The following is a 16,457-nucleotide window of genomic DNA, read 5'->3' on the forward strand; positions in this document are numbered from 1 at the left end:
CCAGATTTTCTAGGGTAACCTCTCTTATTAAGGTTAAGTGGTTAATGGCTTTAATCACATATGCAAAATACCTTCATAGCATGACATAGGTAAGTGACTAACTGGAGACTGTAGTCTAGTCAAATTGACACATTAAAACATCAACAAAAGTCGTTTTTTAAAAATTCTGATACTTAGGTGTAAACCTAACAAACATCTGCATGACCTCCGCATTGAAAACTACAAAATATTAGGAAAGAAATGTTAAAAGACATAAATACATGAAGGGTTATATACCATGTTCACAAACTGGAAGGTTCAATATTGTAAAGCTAACAGTGCTTCCCAAATTTAACTGTAAATTAACGTAATCCCAACTTTATTCCTAGCAAATTTTGAATCGATATTGGAATCAACAAAAAAAATTCTAAAATTTATATAAAAATGCAAAAGGCCAAAATTAACCAAAATAATCATTTCGTTTCTTGTTGAAGAAAGCTTATACTCTAGATATTAAGACTTATGGAGTGATAATTATTAAAACAGTATATATTGCCATAAAAGAAGAGACTGATAGATGCATGGAACAGAATGGAGTCCGGGAACTGAAACACACACATGAGGTTAACTGATTTATGATGAAGAGGCCACTCACTACAATGCAGCGGGGAAATCACAGAATTTTCTACAAATGGTTCTGGCTCAACTGGATAGCTATGGGAAAAAAAATCTTTATTCTTACCTCATATCATATACACACAGGAAAATCTGTCCAAGAGGGACTGTAGATCTGAATGTGAAAGGTAAAACAATAAAACTTAGAAGAAAACATATGAGAGTATCTTCATGACTTTGGAGCAGGCAAAAATTTTACAAATAGGACACAAGAAGTGCTAGGTATATAAGTATAATTATATATTTTTTAAACATATATATTAAGATTTTCTGTTCATCAAAGGGTACCATTTAATCATTTCATGATGTATATGTATATCAAAACATCACACCATACACCTTAAATATATATAATAAATAATTGTTTTAGCAGACTAAAAAAAAGGGCACCATTAAGAACCAATAGAGTGCAGAAATAGGTCCATATGTAAATAATCAATTGATTTTGGCAAATACGCCAAGATAATTCAATGGGAAAAAGAAAATGGTACTGAAATAATTGAATCACCATATAACAAAAAATGATCTTTGAATCCTACCTCACACCTTTAAAATACAAATGTTCAAGATATATCACATATATCACATACCTCAATGTAAAAGCTAAAACTATGTGCAGGTAATGGTCTGGCTCTTGATCTGGATGCTAGTTGCAGGGTTATGTTTTCAAGCTATACACTACACTTTGTTGTATGTTTACTGTAATTCTATTAAAAGAAAACACTATGTACAATCATGCACCACATAACGGTATTTGGGTGGATGATGGAAGATTATAGTAAGATTGTATGTAATCTTATAAGATTATAATACCATATTTTAACTGTACTGTTCCTCTGTTTAGGTATGTTTAGATACACAGATACTCACCATTGTTACAACTGCCTGTTCACTACAGAAATATGCTGTACAGGTTTGTAGCCTATACCATATACCCTGGATGTGTAGTTGGCTATACTAAGTTTGTGTTTGTGTATATACACTCCATGATGTTTGCACAAAGAAACTGCCTAATGACGCATTTCTCAGAATGTATGGCCATCATTAAGCAATGCATGACTCTATGTATATATGTATATGTATACAATCATATGTATATGTGTGCATGTGTGTATATGTGTGTACACACGTATACATATATATACACATGAATATGTATACATGCATATATGTATTTTACATTGAGGTATGTGATACATCTTGAACATTTGTATATGCATACACACATATATGTAAAAGCTAAAACTATGTGCAGGTAATGGCCTGGCTCTTGATCTGGATGTGTATATATGCGTGTATACATACTTAAAAACATATATTTTATATATACACACACAAATATATATACACATATAAGGGTGTGTATGTGTGCATGTGTATTTGCTTCAAGCCCCACCCAGTGTTCCAATATTACCAACTGTCTCTTACACGCTAATTCCACAAGGCTAGAAGTACTCTCCCCTACCTTGAACTTCAATTGTATTTATTTGTAACTCCCTTATGCTGCATCTTTCTTTCTTTCCTATAGTAATGTTGCCAGGATAGATTGTATTTCCTCTACTAGACTGTAAATATATCCATCAAAGTGTTTTGGCCAGAGCAAGTGATCAGTAATTTCATGAAGGAAAGAATAAAACCTTAGTTTAGTTTTAAAACAAGCCTGACTCCTCAGTTTTTCTTTTTAAGCAGCCACTATAACATCAAACTATTTCCTCTGATTAAATGAATTACGGATAAAGCCCAGTGTGAATTAATTTCAGGCATAAATTCTATAATTTTTTATACATAGTCCACCTTATGTATTTTAATAAAGCAATATGACTGGTAATTTTTAAGCAACTGATATCTATAGATTTTAATTTCTAAATTAAAATATGAATTTCAACATAAAACAGTAGTCACTATTGGATAGAGAGAGAAAAGCATTACAGTCTGGTGGTCAATACCTTTAGTAGGTATCTGAACTGCCGTAGCACGTCATGTTAAACTGTTACTCAGTCCACTTTCCTCCCTAGACTTGGAGCCCCTCAAAGACAGGAACTACATCTTACTCTTTTTGCACGTCCAAGGTCAATTACAGATCTTTGTTCTGTGTGTACACATAGTACTCACAAATCATACATTATATATATATATTTTTTTTTTTTTCTTCTTTTTTTTGAGACGGAGTTTTGCTCTTGTTGCCCAGACTGGAGTACAATGGCGTGATCTCGGCTCACCACAACCTCCGCCTCCCAGGTTCAAGCGATTCTCCTGCCTCAGCCTCCCAAGTAGCTGGGATTACAGGCATGTGCCACCACGCCCAGCTAATTTTGTATTTTAAGTAGAAACGGGGTTTCTCCATGTTGGTCAGGCTGGTCTCGAACTCCCAACCTCAGGTGATCCGCCCGCCTCAGCCTCCCAAAGTGCTGGGATTACAGGCACGAGTCACCGCGCCCAGCCAAAATATTTTTGATAAGATAAATAATAGAATGAGTGACTTCAAATAAGGAGATCTTCATTTTAAGCCCTGCCTAGCTTTGAAGTCTTCCTGTATGCCTAAGAAGCTATTTCTTTCCTTCCTTCCTCATTCTCTCCTTTTCTATCTACAATAGCAATAATAATAATAATACTGCCATGAAAATTATAATTTCTACATTGAGTCTTCTTACCAATGTACTTTTTCTTCTTATCACACATTATACTATTTCAAAGCAACAGTGACATCTGTTTTGGGAAAAGTTGAGTCTTAGGACTCTCCTGTGTCCTGGTATATTTGAACATAAATACTTAAGATCAGCTAGGGTTAATAGGTCCCAGATAAGTGTCATGTCCATCATTTCACCCTGCCCTTTAAATCCTTGGTCTCTCTAAATATTTTGGGGTTGCAAATATATTTTCTTTCAAATGTAACTCCCATTGATTGAGATATCTTGGGTTCCTCTATTGATATTCTGAAGTTACCTTCAGTCTCAGCAAGACAGAATGCTACAATTAATTAGTAAGGGAAGATGAACGATTGGTATGCATGCTATATTCCTGCCATCCCTTTTCCGTGGCCCTTAATTATTTAATGCCAAAGTGAAAATTCAAATATCCATTCATTTATTCATTGTTTCCTCCATCCATTCAAGATACACATACTGAGCACTATGCTAGGCCCATAATGGCCAATATGATTACAGAACTAGCTAAGAACTCTAGAATAACACTTACTCATAGGTCATTTTGATAAAGATAATTTTCTTATTGTTTGTATAATCAATTTAATGGTATTGATTAGTGAGAGTTCATTGGCCAGGCCTGTGTTAAATACTATTGTCTTTTAAATATGCTATTCCATTTATCTTAAAAAGCATTCCTGTTAATTGCAGGGGCACAGATGTTTCTATACCCCTTTTACACATAAGAAACTGAGGCATAACAGAGCATGATGTAGCAAAACAGATCATTGGATTTGGGTTTCTCTAATCATAAAATGTTATATTAAAAAAATGTCCTGGTAATCATTCTAGTTTCTCCACAATCATGTTCTGTTTTTATGACCTCCCAAGAAATGCCCCTTTCATGAACTCATTCACTGCATGCCTAGACTTTGCTAAGTATGGAAAGGTCAGCACTCAAATGTTGGCAGGGAGTAAATTTAAATAAAAGTGAGAAAGTGGCACTATAATTGCAACTGCCTTTAGGAAATGCAGAGTTTAAATAGTTGTATTTTCTTCTTTCCTCCCTTTTGAGTGTGCTTTTTGATTCAGATGTCGGAAAGCCATAGAAATTTTTAAAAATAATAACGTATTATACACCTGCAACCTTTGCAGCTGATCACCTAAGGTATCTAATTTTTTTTTTTAAAAAGGTGTGTGAGTGTGTGTGTGAAAGAGCACACAACAGAGAAAGAGGAAGAGTTGAGACAGACAGACAGTGTGTGTGTGTGTGTGTGTGTGTGTGTGTGTGTAATATGAAGCAAAAGGAGGAAGAAAGCTTACACAGAAATCCCGCAAGAACAGAGCCCAGGGTGCTATTCTCTTTTCTTTGCATAAGAACCACAGGGCACTAGGAATGACCAGAGAGTAAAAGTCTTTGATTCCCTGCAACCCTAGGTCATGCCGTGTAGATAGAATAAACCCTAAGATTTGGGTATTTTAAAAACCTGGTACTTTGTACCAGCTTGAGAGCTGGTTACCCCTCCTTGAAACCAAACTTTCATTTTCTATTTTCCAGGCAACTTCCCATGAAAAAAAATTAGGAGAAAGTGTGTTTCCTGGCGCTGTGTCAAGCTCTCAGGAATGAATATTTGGATAGATAAGGCAAGTACATCACTAAGATCAAATGACGTCTCTGCTCTAATCTAAATTCAACCAATTTTAAATTTCAGGGTTCCAAGTTGTTTTTAGGTCCTATCTTTAGAGTCACTCCTTTCAATGATATATCATTTCCTCCAGGTTGAGATTTTTAAAATATTTCTCAATTATTTCCTAGTAAAACATTATTGCCTAGGTGTTTCTTAAGGAATTTCCTGACTCTTGGAAATTATTGGTCTACCAAACATTTGTGAATGTAATTAATTCATTTTCTTGATTCCATCGGTGTGATATCACATGTACAAATTATAATATACAGATCTGCTTTCTGGCAGGGAGCACCATGTGTTTAGCACAGCAATCTTACACCACACACACACATTATTCATTAACACTAATGGACATCATGTGCATAAAACCCACTCATTAATTGGAAAATTAAACTCCCTTGTGTATAAATAAATCACACCCTCAGCTATATAAAGGCACTTATTTTTATCTTTAAATTTGTATTTTAGTGATTGTTTAAGAAACGCAATCAATTGGTCTACAATATCTTTTATTGTAGCAAAGATTTGGCTGTGCTGAGAACAAACTCCACATCATCCAAAAGTCTGTCTTTCCTTTGGTTACTAACATTCCAAGTGTAGCCAAAAGACACACGGTTCAAGTTTAGAAGCATTCTGCAGACTGACAAAAATGCAAGTAGGTCCTCTAAGTAGGAAAAACTTTTGGCTGAGTTTCAGGGAAAAAGGCTTCTTAAACTCAAAATACCACCTTTACCTGTTTCTTTACCTGAAATGCCCAGTGAACCATCACCAGTCCCTCTGTTGTGATCTTCTCAGCTGCAAAGTGAGCTACTAATAAGACCTATCTCGTTAGGCTGTTGGGAAGACTTAATGAAATGACAGACACGAAAGGCTTCCCATAGGATCTGGTAGACAGAGGCTACAAAAGGAGGATGAGATGATCCACCACTTAAATCATGATAACTCATGACAACACGGTCCTACTATGTGTCAGTCACCCTACAGAATGCTTGTCTTATCTCAAATTAATCCTCACAATTCTGACAGAGTTATGATTATTCCCAACGTACACATGAAAGACGGTTACAGTTCATAGGAATCGGGCTCAGGGAGGTCAACCAGCTCTCTCAAGGTCACACAGATTCTTATGCAAGGATTCTGTGTGATTATGGTCTTGCTCTTTCCCTGATCAGAATAAGCTGAAGTATACATGCAGAAATAGGAGATTTTTTGTCCTAGAAAAATATCCAACGTCCCATAAATTACCATGATGTCCTTTTTTGTAGCTTCTCAGGGAATCCTTGAAGACAGTAGTTTTAGAAAACTGAAAAATATTTTTGAATAATATAGCTAAGTATAGATAGATTCAATGACAGAAACTAGAATATTAAGCATCTTCAGCATCAAATAAATGAGTGCTGAGTAACTCCGGAACCTTGCAAGCTCTCTCAGCTCACACTTGCCTTGCTTCACATATGGGGGGGAAGAGAAATCCAGTTACATTCTTCTATTTGTTTGTCAACATTTCCTAATACAACTGCCAAAATGTCAACCTAGACTTTTTAGAAAAAGAAAAGGATTGGGTTAAAATAAGTAACTACAAAAGAACAAGGATTTTATCCACATTTATACAGCTATTTTAAAAATGTTTAATCATAATATGATTAGTGTTTGGAAAGATTTGTCTAGTTTAAAAATAGTTTTAAAGTTGTGAAAAAAATGTTTTAAATAAATAAGAGGCTCTGAGAACCATCTAGCATTTACAACACTGTTAAGAACTGATTGAAGTGTCATTTAAGTAATGCTTCTGAAATTTCCTGCACAAACTAGTGCCTTTATATGTGGACATAAACAGTTTCTCCATTGCAAACAACATGTCTTCTTTGCTTTAAACAAAGATGAATCCTTCAAACGGAGATTAGTATCAGTGTTTCTTCAACACATAGTAAAAATTCATTATGACTTTCTCTATTAATGTAACCTTGCATAATTTATTTTACATTTGGACACAAGAAAATGCTGTAAAAATTTATTTGGAAAAAAATGCAGTTTATTGTAGTCTGAAAAAATTTTCCATATATGCACTGCAGCTCTTCCTAGATACATCAATTAATGGAAGATTTTTAAAAACAGTTTTAACTAAAAAAAATAAAGAACATTAATAATATTTTGGATTTTTTTTCTCAAACTCAATACAGCCATATTCTTTGATTGGTACATTTTTGTATTTGTTACCACTCAGTATACCTAGGAATCTAAAATGCTGGCATTCTGAAACATAACCATTAGGATAGTTGTTACATACTTAATTTCATGCTCCACTCAGCATAAAGCAGTTGTGGGACTACAGACCAAAGCAAATTAAGTGGCTTCTTAGATAATTTCCTGCTTAATTGAAAGCAGGTAGCTTTTTAAAAGTAATAATTCGTTTTGTTTCAAATGATTGTAAAGTTATTTCTTTTTTTGAATACATGGTTATAGAATAACTTTCTACTTAATCCAAACACAATGAGTTGGGAGTCTCCCACTGAGTCTAAGGGACAAGAAAGTGACCTAGTTCTGGTAGCAAATAAATGGGGGTAGGAGTGGATGTGTGACATGGGGCAAGGCAGGGGAAGAATAGCATGGTGTTTGGGTTGGAACACACACAGACATGCACATGCATATGTATGTACAGTTACACCAGTTACACAGGTTCAGGTTGAATATCCCTTATCTGAAATACTTGGGACTAGAAGTTTTTCAAATTTTTTTGGATTTTGGAATATTTGCATATACATAATGAGATTATCTTGTGATGCTCCCCAAGCCTAAGCACTAAATTCATTTATGCTTCACATATACCTTATACACATAGCCTAAAGGTAATTTTATATAATATTTTAAATAATTTTGTGCATGAAACAGTGTTTTGACAGCAACTCGCTACATGAGGTCAGGTGTGGAATGTTCCACTTGTGTCAGGTCAGAGCGCAAAAAATTTCAAATTTTGGAGCATTTCAGATTTTTGATTTTTGAATTATGGATGCTGTGTGTGTGTGCGTGCGCGCACACGTGTACACATATATATTTATCATTAACAGATACAATAGATTGGGTTTCATTTCTGTCTGCTCTACTCTTAGCATTGGTCTAATGTTAACAAGTGGTCTATTATGAGATTGATTGCCCTGGTTCATACCTTCCAGACAGGTTTTCCTTATTACAGTGTAAAAACAAACTATCTGATATGATGGTCTATCATCACATAGAAGTAAGAGTATCAGCTGTGATGCTCTATCTTGCTTTTGGAGATACAGTCCAAGGAGTATGAATGTGAGCACACTAATAAAGAGACATGAAAAGAATTCGGTTAACATAAATGCCTATATATTGGGGGGACAACAGAATTCTCTTTTGTCAGGAGTCAGTATTCAGAGTTTTTCGTTTTTGTTTTGTTTTGGAAATGGAGTTTCGCTCTTGTTGCCAAGGCTGGAGTGCAATGGGGTGACCTCAGCTCACTGCAACCTCCACCTCCTGGGTTCAAATGATTCTCCTGCCTCAGCTCCCAAGTAGCTGGGATTACAGGTACCCGCCATCATGCCTGGCTAATTTTTTGTATTTTTAGTAGAGACGGGGTTTCATCATGTTGGCTGGTCTTGAACTCCCGACCTCAGGTGGTCCACCCACCTCGGCCTCCCAAAGTGCTGGAATTACAGGTGTGACCCACGGCATCCAGCCTCAGAGTTTTTCAAATAAATTAGAAAAAGCTTTTAAGTCACAAAAAAAAGAGAATGTTTTCTTGTTGCATAGATTGAACAGAATAAGAGAGACAGAGACAGACAAATGAAAAGATATTCTTCAGAACCAAAAATTTTAAAAAACTGCAAGAAAAAAACATATACTGAATTTTTACATTCATCAATTGCCATGGTGATTCGTGCAACTGATAACAGTGAGCATCAGCACCCTAGAGCTATGGAGTAAGTGCTAAGAGATGCGCTTTTGGTATTTAATGAAATTCTAACTTGCCTGCAGTTTTTGTTTTTGTTTTTGTTTTTTTTGTCGCTGCTACTTTGGATCACTGCTGTCAACCAGGCTGCACTTGGAACCACTAGCTATGCAGTTACAGTGCAATGTATTAACAAATCCATTTTTATTTTTCAATACTTGGAACCACCCTGCAGTACTAAATGCTTGGTTTCCCATTTTTGTGGCATTCCCAAGAATATTTTTAACAGTCATTTTTAAAATGTCAAAGGAAGGAAAGAAGAAAGGAAGAGAAGGGGAAGGGAGGGAGGACAGAAGGAGGCAGGGCTTCCAGCAGAGGAGCCATGAGTGAGTCTTGTAGTCATGCTGGAAATAAATGTTCACCAGCTATTTCAGTGTTCCTCCCTCATAGCAGACTTCGTTTCCCTACCTACTTGAAGTTGGGCATGGTAATGCATGTGTTGTGGTCCTTGGAAAATCTCAATTGACATTTATCAATTCTGCCAGGCAGAAGCCTTTCTGGATGTATCTTGCTTCCCCCCTTCCTTGTGCCACAGCCACCAACTCTCTAAGACAGTAGAGGTCCATCGGCCTCACTCAAACCTGGAAGGAGAAAACATTTAGCCAGCCCATCATGGATATGTAGCAGGAGCAAGACATAGATCTTTGTTTCTATGAGCAACTAAGATTTCACTGCAACATAACCTAACCCTAATTAATATAGCAGGTGATGGGAGAGAAATAAGAATTCAATTTGTAGCAGCAATTGTCATAAAATTGAAAAGAGAAAACAAGGTGAAAAGAAAAAGATGGCATAAGAGAATATGAAGTTCTAGAATGAATATGAAACTGAAAATTCAAATACTGGCAACAACTGGTCAAGAAACAAAGAACAATGCTAACAGAATTCTATCAGTTACCCCATAAAGCATAGAGAAAACAGTCCTGGGGAATATTAGTTTTGAGACTCAGGAGGATATTTTGTGTCTCCTTTGACCTATTTTAGCATTCTTCCAACATGACTTCCCTTAATGCTCAATAGAATTTTTCAGAAATTCCTGAAGGAAAAATGAGCATAAGTTGGTTGTCGCTTGAGTGTGTTGTATGAAAGACAGGAAGATGGTTGCGTTTCTCACTTTAGGATCTGAATCAATGGTGGTACTGTTCAATGAGATGGAGAACACAGAAGGGAGATGAATTAGGATATGCTGAGATTGAAAAGCCTGTGTGACATCCAAATGGAGACATCCAGTGGTAACTGCAGATTCAATAAATGAGTTCGAATCTGTTAGCTTTTTCGTAAGACCAGAATTATGGAATTGGATAAGATTATCCAAGGTCAGTATATATGAGAAAAAGAGGGCAGAACCTCAAATTACAACAACATTTAAGGAATACGTAAGAAAAAAAAAACCCTCAAAAGAAAATTAGAAAGTACAGTCAGAGAAATAGGAAGAACTTTACCTACTAAAATTTCCAGGCCCTAACCTTAACCTCAAACTTTTCTCCCAGTCTTTCACTTCCTGCTCATGGTTTTACTTCCGTGTCTATTCTATTACCATAACCAATCACTTTTACCTACCACTTTGTATTCTCAATAGTCTTTCTTCTTGACTTACACCACTACCCTATCATACCTGGATCATTTTTAAAAATTCACATTTCTATTCTTACAAGGATGTCTTCCTTACAACTATTTTTCTAGCTATTCCTGAGCCTAAAGAGTTAAGAGGCTTCCAGAGTAAGTCCTCTGACTCAAATACTCAGCCCAATTGTTTGGCTTCCTTAATCACTATCCAGGTAATATATAGAGCATGACCACAGGAAGAAAGAACTAATATTTGAACATATATTATGTGTTAGTCATGCACTGTGGTGGGTCTTTTACATATAACATATTTACTCTTAACAATATCATGAATTTTTATTGACCTTAAGAAAGTTAAGAATTTTGACCAAGATCTCATTGCAATACAGATATTCTGCCTCCAAAAGCCTTGTCCACACCACCAGGCTCGGCTGCCTTCCAAATAATAAGGCATTGCTCCTTTCTTCAAAATATTTTCACTGTTTGGGCAAGAGAAAGTCCACATATGCTAAAATTATTTTAAAGCTGTTTCAAATCCAACAGAAGTAGAAACTGATACCCCTTCACAATGAAGGGGAGAGACTATAATCTTTGTGTTAAACAGGCATAGCTAGGTTGTTTTTAACCCGGGCTGTACTTTTTAGAATCATCTACTTTTAAAAGCAATGGGTCTTCAATTTTCAGAAAGATGGAGCAGTGTTCCATCTATTTCAGACATAAGAAGGTTGAAGACAAGGTGAACAGAAGGCGGCAAATCAGCTAGAGAACTTGGGACCCGATGAACAACAGGTGGTGAGTGCTCTGAGTTAATTTTTTGCCTCAAATATCCCAGATTAGGTGCTGGAGAAGACAGAAACCCAGAAATACCAACAAGTATCAACCCAAAAAGCCTCAACAGAAACCTGCCCTCTCTAGAAAAAGGATAAGCAAAATGGCTACCTAGCCAGACAGAAGATGCTTGGACAGTAACAGCCAAACACCACAGAGAAAACTGTGGCCTCACCTCCACCCCCACCAGCAAAAACTGAGTGGGAGGCTCCATTTCCACCATTGCCAGATACCCCAAAACTCCTATCCAAGTGGTGTCATAGAGGAAAAGCAGAGAGCTAGGAACTTCATCTCCACCAGGCAGTAAGGAGTCTTCACCACCACCACCACACTGATGGTGCTCATGGAGACCACATGGAGAGTATGGACTTCCATCCCATCCTGCAGTAATAAAATGCTCCTCCCCACCTCACTGGAGTGGCATCAGAGAAAGTCAGTGGAGAGGTAGAACTTTCACTCCTGCCCAGCAGAAACCAGACCACCCCAACTCAACTCAATAATGTCAGTAGAGGCCAAGCAGTAATGAGTCTTCATGCCCCTCCCAGCCAGGATGATATCAACAGAGGTTTAATGGAGAACTAGAACTTCCACCCTTGCCCAGGAGTTATGAGGAGTCCCTCACCCCCAGTTATTAATATTGGCATGGATTTCTATTTCTGCTTGGCAGCAATAAAGCAGCACCACCATAAAAATGTTTTAATGAGTAATTATGAACATGCCCAAAACAAATGGAAAAAAAATCAAAAGTCTCAGCAAGGAAAACAAAGATATAAATAAGAACCAAAAGGAAATTGTGTTAGTGGAAAGACAGCAGAATTAAAAACTCAATGGATGACCTAAACAGCAGAATGAAGGGAACAAAAAAAGGAATCAGTAAACTTGAAGATAACAATAAAAATTACCCAATCTGAAAGCAGAGAGAAAACTGATATTTTAAAAAATGAGCAGGGCCTTTGGGACCAGTAGGATTATAACAAAACATCTAATGTATCTTTAAAGACTAGGAAGGAGAGAAGAAAAAGGGTGTGGCTGAAAAGTATTTGAAAAAATAATAACTGAAAACTCCCCAAATTTAGCCAAAGCATAAACCAACAGATTCATAAAACTGTCAATGAATGCCAACAAGGATAAATGCAAAGAAATCACTACTGAAGCACATTATACTCAAACTTCTGAAAATAAAGACGGAAAAAGTCTTGAAAGTGGCAACAACAAATAATACCTTATTTATAGGGGAAAAAAATTTAAATGACAGATTTCTCAACAAGAAACATAGGGGCCATAAGGAAGCGGCATAACATTTTTCAAGTACTAAAAGAATTGTCATCTCAAAATTCTATATCCAGCAAAAATATCCTCAATAATGAAGGAAAAATCAAGACATTTTCAGTTGAAGGACAACTAAGATAGTTTGTCACCAACAGACCTATTTAAAAGAATGACTAAAGACGACTGGGCATGGTGGAACACACCTGTAATCCCAGTACTTCTGGAGGCTGAGGTGGAAAGATCGCTTGAAGCCAAAAGTTCAAGACCAGCCTGGGCAACAAAGCAAGACCCCATCTGTACAAAAAATTTAAAAAGCTGGCTAGGGTGGTGGTGCTACGTTGGAGGGTGAAGAGAGGATTGCTTGAGTGCAAGAGTGTGAAGCTGTAGTGAGCTATGATTGCAGGACTGAACTCCAGCCTGGCTGAGAGAGAAAGATCTTGTCAAAAAAAAAAAAAAAAAAAAAAAAAAGCGAAAGAGTTCTCTAAACAGAAAGAAAATGATAATTAAAAACAGGAAACTTGTAACATCAAGAAGAAAGAAAGAAGACAGAAATCATAAAAAAAAACATGGGAAAATATAATAGGTTTTCTTTCTCCTCTTGAGCTTTCTAAGTATTTGACTATTGAGACAAAGATTATAACACTATCCGGTAGGGTTCTAAATGTATGTACAGGAGATACTTAAGACAATTACATTGCATATTTATATTATAAAGTGAAGGGATATGAAGGGAGGGAAGACTTTAACACTTCACTTGAACTGCTACTCCATTAACACCAATAGAGTTAGTAAGCTATGTAACTATAATACAGTAGCTACAGCAACCATTAAAAATGCTATAGATTTGCACTCAAAAACACTATACATAAATCAAAACGGATTTTTATAAAATGTTTAAGTAGCCCAAAGCAAGAAAAAGAGTTTAAAAAAAGGAAGACAGAGAGAGCAAATATTAAATAAAATAGGAAACAAAAGCATAAACGTATATCAATAATTACATTTAATGTAAATGGTCTAAATATAACTATTAATAAAATGAGATTACAGAATTTTAAAAGAGATGACCCAACTATATGCTATCTACAAGAAGCTCACTTCAAATATAATGAAATAGATAGGTTGAAAGTAAAAGTATAAAAAAAAGTCATTAAAGTATCTGAAGAAAGCAGGGATGGCTATATTAAAAGAAAGTAGACTTCAAAGCAAAGGACGAGAGACAGACAGAAATATAATTCACCAAAAAGAATTACATAAGCAATTCTAAGTGAACTGTATTAGCAATTCTAAGTGAGTATGCACCAAATAACAGACTTATAAAATATGTGAAGCAAAAACTGATAGAACTGAAGGGAGAATTAGATATATCCACAACTATAGTTGGGGACTTCAACACTCCTCTCTCAACAACTGATAAAACAATTGGATAGAAAATCAGCAAAGATATAAGAGAACCCAACAACATCGTCAAGCAACAGAAGCTAACTGACACTTCCAGAGCACCCCGCCCAACATTAGCAGCATTTTCTTTAAGCAATCACAGAGCATACACCAAGATAGATCATATCCATAACACAAACTCATGAAATTTAAAAGAATTAAATCATATGGAGTGTATCCTCTGACCATAATGAAATTAAAGTAGAAATCAGTAACAGAAAGATAATAGGAAAATAACCCAACACTTGGAAACTAAATTCCCTATAAAATAATCCATATCTCAAAGAGGAAGTCTAAGTGGAAATCAAAACATACACTGAACTGAATGAAAATAAAAACACAACATATCAAAATTTGTGGATGCAGCAAAAACACTAAGAGGGAAACTTATAGCACTAAAAGCTTACATTAAAAAGCAGAAAAAATCTCAAATTAAAATCTAAGATTATACCTCAAGAGCATAGAAAAGGAAAAGAAAAACCCAAAGAAAGCAGAGAGAGGGAATAATAAAGAGAAAAGCAAAAATCAGTGAAACTGGAAACAGAAAAAGAAAATCAGTAAAAGATGGTTCTTTGAAAAAAAAAATCAATAAAATGCACAAATCCCAATCAAGACTGACAAAAAGGAGAAAAAAACATAATATTAGGAAAGAAAGCGGGGATATTACTACAGATCCTGCAGATATCAAAGGGATAATGAGTAAATACCACATAAATTAGACAAAATTAGACAACAGATAAAATGACCCCATTCCTCAAAAAGCACACATTATCCCAACTCACACAATATGAAACAGATCATTTAAATAGCACTTTATTGAGAAAACTGAATTCATAATTTTTAAATTACAGAAAAAGAAAACTCCAGGGCCCGCCAGATTGTTTTACCACACTATTCTAACAAATGTTTAAAGAAGAATTAACACCAATTATAGATATACTTTCCCCAAAAATAGAAGAGGCATGAACACTTCCCAATTTATTTTAGGAAGCCAATATTATCCTGCTATCCAAACCAACCAAAGACTGCATGAGACAGAGAGAGACAGGGAGACAGAGAGAGATAAAGAGACAGAGACAGAAACTGCAGACTGATATCCTTCGTTAATATAAGTGCAACAATCAACAAAATATTAGCAAATGGCTTTCAGCACTATATCAACACAGAATTATATACCATGAGCTAGCATCCTAGGGATGAAGGACTGATTTAACATTCAAAAATCAATCAATGTATTAATAATCTACCATATTCACAAGCTAAAGGGAAAAAAATCATGATTCATCAGTTGATGCAGAAAAAGTACTTAACAAAATTCAACATCCATTCATAATACAAATTCTCAGAAAACTGGGAATGCAGGGAACTTCCTCAAACTGACTTTTTAAAAACTTGAAGAAAAAAAAACCCTACAACTAATATTATACTTGATACAAAAGACTGAATGCTGGCCTGGCATGGTGGCTGTAATCCCAGCACTTTGGGAGGCCAAGATGGGCAGATCACCTGAGGTCAGGAGTTCCAGACCGCCCTGGCCAACATGGCGAAACCCCATCTCTACTAACAATACAAAAATTAGCTAGGCGTGGTGGCACACACCTGTAGTTCAGCTACTTGGGAGGCTGAGGTGGGAGAATCACTTGAATCCAGCAGACGGAGGTTGCAGTGAGCTAAGATCACACACTGCATTCCAGCCTGGGTGAGAGAGAAAGACTTGATCTCAAAAAAAAAAAAGACTGAATGCTTTCTCCCTAAGCTCAGGAACAAAACAAGGATGTCCCACCTCACCACAACACAATATTGGAAGTTCTAGCCAGCACAATAAGGCAAGAAAAGGAAATGCAAGGAAGAACTAAAACTGTTGCTATTTGCAGATGACAGGTTTCCCTACGTTGTAAAAAAAAAAAAAACTCCAAGAAACCTTCAAAAACAAAAAACCCCAAAACAACGAAACTCCTAGAGCCAATAAGTTCAGCAAAGTCACAGAAAGATCAACATACAAAAATCAACTATACTTTTATACACTGGGTCCTACTTGAGTATAGAGTGGGAGGAGGGGGTGGACTGAAAAACTACCTATCAGGTACTGTGCTTATTACCTAGTGATGAAATAATCTATATGCCAACTCCCCATGATGCATTATTTCTTATATAACAAACTAGCACATGTACCCCAAACCTAAAAGTTAAAGAAAAAAAAAATTAAAAACTTGGATTTTATTAAAATTAAAAACTTTTTCTCTCCAAAAGATCTTTTTTTTGTTTTGTTTTGTTTTTGAAGATGGAGTTTTGCTCTTGTTATCCGGGCTGGAGTACAACTGCGCGATCTTGGCTCACTGCAAACTCCACCTCCCAGATTCAAGCAACTCTCCTGCCTCAGCCTCCCGAGTAGCTGGGATTACA

At 36.0% G+C, this 16,457-nt stretch overlaps 1 long non-coding RNA gene across 1 annotated transcript in view; it reads right to left on the reverse strand.

The window, feature by feature from the left end:
- The window catches only part of LOC101136127 (uncharacterized), a 71,105-nt gene that overhangs the window by 49,267 nt on the left and 5,381 nt on the right, over window positions 1–16,457 (reverse strand). The window lies entirely within an intron of this gene.

This window comes from Gorilla gorilla, chromosome 5 (assembly GCF_029281585.2).
Source record: "Gorilla gorilla gorilla isolate KB3781 chromosome 5, NHGRI_mGorGor1-v2.1_pri, whole genome shotgun sequence".
NCBI lineage: Eukaryota > Metazoa > Chordata > Mammalia > Primates > Hominidae > Gorilla > Gorilla gorilla.